The sequence below is a fragment of the Xyrauchen texanus genome, chromosome 3 (assembly GCF_025860055.1).
Source record: "Xyrauchen texanus isolate HMW12.3.18 chromosome 3, RBS_HiC_50CHRs, whole genome shotgun sequence".
Taxonomy (NCBI): Eukaryota; Metazoa; Chordata; class Actinopteri; order Cypriniformes; family Catostomidae; genus Xyrauchen; species Xyrauchen texanus.
The window spans coordinates 44,230,186-44,236,185 of record NC_068278.1 but is presented as its reverse complement, the minus strand read 5'-3'; positions in this window follow the sequence as shown (position 1 = coordinate 44,236,185).

Below are 6,000 nucleotides of genomic sequence, written 5' to 3'. Positions count from 1 at the left end.
CTGTCTATTTGACGCTGCTAAACCAGGTACTTCAGAATCAGATGAACCGCAGTACAAATGCATATCAACCCATATAATGGAGTCTAGATGCAAATTTTAATGCAAACACGAACTTGACAATAGATTTGATTAACATGACTGATAAATGCCCCCCATTTGTAACCTAACACCCCATGGCATCCTTTGAAAACCCACTGTGTAGTAGACTGTCCCTGTTGAGAACCCCTGCTCTTGATTCTAGAAGTTGAGTGTGCTGTCATGGAAAATGTCTGTAAAACCTACATGCTTAGTAGATCAATTTTCACCAAAAATATAATTTGCTGATTCTCTTTAACAACAATTAAAAGGTTACATGCTGTGACATTGATACAATGCTGCTTAGCTTGGCTTTGAAGTTTGAGCTGTAAACATGAGAGGTCATTGCATGCTGTGTGCACGCGTTACTGAGTAATTCTTAATCATGTGCTTGGCTTTGCCATTCCCATGCTGTCATAAGCAGCTTCTATTTTTAATTTCAGCCATCTTAAGACTTTTTCAACCTCGTAATCATGCTGTTTTAGCAATATGAGCCATTTCTTACAGCCCTGGCCTTGATGACGTTTTGTGATCAATTTCATTTTCTACTTGCTTTCTTTATCTTTCTTCTTGGTAAAAGTCAATGATGAGTCCATGCATGCCTGGACATATCTTTATTGCTGTTTAAGCAGTATAGAATTATGCTCTTTGCCATATAAAAAGTAAAAGTTATGGAGTTGATGTGGCATATGTTTATACAAAACTACTCTGCTACTCTATTTTTCCTGTTCCCTGGTAATGGAAGATCTTCCATTCCAACAATGACATTTGAAAAAGAAGTTCTACATTAAATATTTTATATTAAAAGAGAGTCCTCTGCTGGTAGAAACCTGTCTCAACAACAAAGAACCAAGCCTATGTATGACACACAGCAGAAAGAGTGTGGCTCCATACAACAATAGATCAGTCTTTTAATTGTATAGTACCAGTTCTAATTAGAAGGAATTTCTAGAAGGAATATAGGATTTAAACTGCATAAATAACACTACACAGTCAGATAGGGTGATTAGCATTTATTCCAAACATTTATCTCTAAAATTGAGGCTGACTGCTAACTGTAAATGTAGGCTTAGACATTTTCCATGTGTGCTGATCTCTATATATAATGTCTCATGTTGCATTGAATTGCTGGAAAAGAAAATATCCTTGCTCATTACACTGCCTATGACAAGGGGCAAGGATCAGAACACCTTCACACAAATTGCTTTTTTAAAACTGCAACAAGATAGCCCCCTGCTGGTACAAGCTAAAATACTTACATGAAAGAAATGCTACAAGTACAGAAAAGTTACTTAAAAATGACACATGACACCTCTCGTTGCTGCACATTTTTCCTTTTTGATGGTTGTTTTTTTATTTGCTTTCTATAGTAAATAATCCTTTGAGTACCCTTAAAAGAATTTAACTTTTGTTTAATCTTGTAGTCTACAATGCATCAGCATAAATATGATGAGTGAGAAATAGCTATTATTTTGTATTTTATTTTACTTTCTACTCACTGGTTAGAATACGATTTCTAAATTGTATTATAATATTTATTGTTATAATTAGGTGTCTGGCTAATATTTCTTCCAAATTTATTGTAGAGAGGAGTATTGAACATATTGGAGTGGTGGTGGCGTAGTGGCTAAAACACAGGGCTGTTAATCAGAAGGTCGCAGGTTTGAACCCCACGGCCACCACCATTGTGTCCTTGAGCAAGGCACTTAACTCCAGGTTGTTCTGGGGAGATTGTCCCTGTAATAATTGCACTGTAAGTTGCTTTGGATAAAAGCGTCTGCCAAATGCATAAATGTAAATGTAAATATTTCAGTGGTTGGCAGTATGTAAAATCAATGCACATGTTTGAGACCTTGGTTTAGTGACCTTAAGTTCTTTACTGTGGAACGGAATGACTGGAATTAAAACTATCAACAATCATATGAACATCATGAGCAGCCTGAGAATAGTCGACACTGTCAGTGTTGTTATAGCTTGTGCAATTTGACTGCACAATAAATATGAAAACTATGACCTGGGTTTTTGTGTGGCAGTGGCAAATTTAGCTACACTGGGCTTTTCTTAAATAGAGCGGGGAAAAATAACTGGAACACAATGAGGGAAAAGAAGTTTGTCAGACTTCATTAAGTATCAAGGGAACATCGCTGGAACTGGCAACGCAAAGCGCACCGGGCCTGTGTGCCATTAATCACGTCTGACAAGGAACCAGAGCAGGGGGCGTAGGGAGGGAGCACAGTATGCGGGTGCCGCTGCCAGCGGCTCTGTTTATGATTACTGCAAGGGGTCCTGACTAAGCTAGCAGGCTAGAGAAGAGAGGAGTAGAAATTCAAGATCAGGAAAAAGTCAAAGCCAAGGAGCTCTCGTCCAGCATTACTCTCCTCCCTTTCAAAATGGCAAAGCCACCAATAGGCCTACGATTACACCTGAGCGCCGACTATCCTCCAAACAATTACCAAGCATCAGAGCTGAGTTGAAAATATGAATGCAGTAGAAAAACATTGAGATGTTGGTTTTCAAAGCAAAGTCACCAGTATATAAAAGCTCACGCTACTCTAATTTGCCATTGTGCTAGCTTTCTTGGTGTGAGAGGGGGAAAAAGACTCATATACTGATGTCTGCAGTTTCATCTAGGGATGCATCGATATTAATTTATTTTGGCCGATACCGATTTTAAACACAGAATGTATAAGAGCCTTTTTACTGTTCAAACAATAAATAATTTCCAGTGAACTTAGAATGAATCTGTTGCACACGGGCCAAAATTTGAATGAAAGTTAAACAGAAGATAAAAAGATAAATAACAGACAAAAATAACTAAATATGATTACATGATGATTTATATGAAAAACATTTTTTTATTTTGTACTGTAAAATAATTTTTAGAACTCACATTTTCAATGTATGTACTGTATATGATTACAGATTCATACCATGCATATGTTGGCCAATTCCACAGAAATGTCAACCACATCATGGTACAATAAAAAGTTTAGTGGTATAATGGATAATGCTGTCAATGCTGACTTAAGCATTGAATGAAGACTATATTTTAAAATGCAGCCTTTTAAGGTTTAATAATTGGTCAAGGCCATATTTCGATTTTTCAATATTAATTCAGTCAATCACGCAGCATTATTGGATATCATACCAATGTAACCATCAGTTTTCATATCTTAGTTTTTATGTGTGTAACCAATATGCAGATGGTTTTAATTTGGTCAATAATTGGCTGATAAATATCGGCAGCCGATATCGGTGCATCCCTAGTTTCATCTATTCTCTCTGTCTTGTAAGCTTTCATAGCAAAACTGTGTCTTTCCTCCATTCCCTGCATGGTCTGCCACCCCAGATGTAGAAATAAATGGGAGTGAGAGAGGAGGAGAAAAGGGGGACTGTGACTGGTGGAGATGGAGGCTTGTGTTAAGTGCTGTGCTTGAAAGCACGTCTGGCCTCATTAGATGTCAGTTGTAACAATACTGAACTGGCAGCAAGGACTGCTGTGAGTCTCACAACCATAAATCACACTCTGACAGCTTTCTGACAGGGCTGGGAACCAGCACACATGCAAACACCGACTTCTCTCTCTCTCTCTCTCTCTCTTAGCTGCACATTGTCCTTTTTCTCTGACGCACAACATCTTTCTCTCCTGTTCTGTCCTTCTGTTCCACATAATCACTGAACAAAACGAACACCACAGATTTTCTTGCCACAAATCATGCAGTAAAATTTTGTGTTTGTTTTGCATTGTTTGTATTGTTTTCAATGGAACAGTTGTCGACATGCATGCGTGTAGTAATGTGTGTATGTGAGTCCAGCGCAGCTCCCGCCACTGTCTGCTCATGTCCAGTAGTCTGACATGTGACGGTATGTGTGACATCGCTACTGAGGAAGGAAGCAAGAGAAACAAGGCCTGTGGGTCATTAATCAATACTCCCTCTGACACGTACAAACAGATCTCGGGTCTCTGGCCTCATCACACGCACACGAACACGCATGCACGCGCGCACACACACACACACACACACACACACACACACACACACACACACACACACACACACACAGACAGCTATCATTATGAGGACTCTCCATAGACATAATGATTTTTATTCTGTACAAACTATAGATTCTATCCCCCACCCCTAAACCTAAACCTCATGGTTTACGTTTTCAAAAACACATTTTAGTATGATTTTAAGCTATTTGAATTATGGGGACAAAAGAAATGTCCTCATAATCCACATTTATAGCATAATACCCTTGTAATTACCAGTTTGTAACCTGAAAAAATTACCTCATAAAACACACACACACACACACACACACACACAGCTGCCCTACTCTCATCTCTTCAGGAACATTGACTTCTCCACCCAGTCTTCCGACCCATGCCCTCCATTAACTGCCTCTGTTTTTCCCTCTCTGAGCTTCTTCTTGTCTTCATTTCCCTCTCTGACATGCCTTATCTTCTCATTGATACATCAAAAATCAGTCTAATAAGGGATACATTCATCTAGATATCATTCTGAGAGTTTTGGACTGCCAACCACAGTATCTCTCCATTTCCTCCTTTCATTTTCCATGTCTTAATTTACTTATAGCTGGTCATTTAGCATGCTTAGGTTCTTCTTGTAGTCATCTACTTACAAATCTGACTGAAAGAAGCTGTTTGGTGTATGTATGTGTGTATATTACAAGCCAGATTAATGGATTTGTGTGTGTGTGTGTGTGTGTGTGTGTGTGTGTGTGTGTGTGTGTGTGTGTGTGTGTGTGTGTGTGTGTGTGTGTGTGTGTTAGTTACATGGCAGGCAGATTAAGTTATACAAGGCTTCATTGAGTGAAAGTGCATGCTGGTGTTTGTGGCTTGTGTGTTTCAGAAGAGGCACTGTGAGAGGTTTATGGACAGAACAGAACACGGCTATGATGAGGAGGCAGAAGAGAGACATACATCCTTAACTTTTCCCACATTCAGAGAGGTTGCTCTATACACACAGAGCTGTTTGTGTATAGTTAATGTAGGGAAGTAAATAAAAGAATAGAGTGACAAGGAGATCATGCAAATAATACAAATAAAACCAATAAATCACTGATAATCTTGGATTTCTTTTGTTTTTTCATAGAAATAATTGTTGTTGGTGCTTATGTAACTGTAAACCATTAACTTGAATAGTATGTTGAAAAAAAATTGTTAAAAGATCAGCTATATTGCTACTCTTTGTACTGTATGATATGAAGTGAAAATGGAACAGAACATAATGTCAGGATCAAACAAAAATGAGAATGTGCTGAGATGTTTGAAACTCCTATTGCGTTTGTGTAATTTTTGACCCGGGAGAGTTAAATAATAATTTTTAAATACTGTATAGTTTTAAGTATGGGAACCAAACTTTGTGACATTGTCAGAACTATCAAAACACATATAATTTTTTTCTCCAGATTGTTTTATCAAATTGTTTCCGATTATAACCATTTTAAAAAAAAATTGACCCGGGCATCCATTGTGACTTTACACATGATATTATGTTGTTTTTTTGTACAACTATGAATTTGACTTCACTTACATTTAACCTCTTACCCATACCCATGTCTCTCACTAGGACTGCATCTGGTTTACAAGCGTGCTCATACACATACAGTCACACACACATTCTCATACAAAACAGAAATGACAGATGCAACAAACATAACAAATAACCTAAATCAAAAGGACCTCTGTCTAAACGGGGTGTGGCGAGAGCAAAGGTTCATGCACACATTAGTCTAAATAGGGCTTGAAAGAGGAAACTGTACACATTTTACTCTGCAGCCATCTGATGCTGATACTCGCGCATCAACATTCGGCAGTTCATGCAAGTAAATAGAATAGATTTTGCTTAAAAACATAGTAAAGAAGTATTAATGTTGTAAACTCAAGTTTTACAGTTG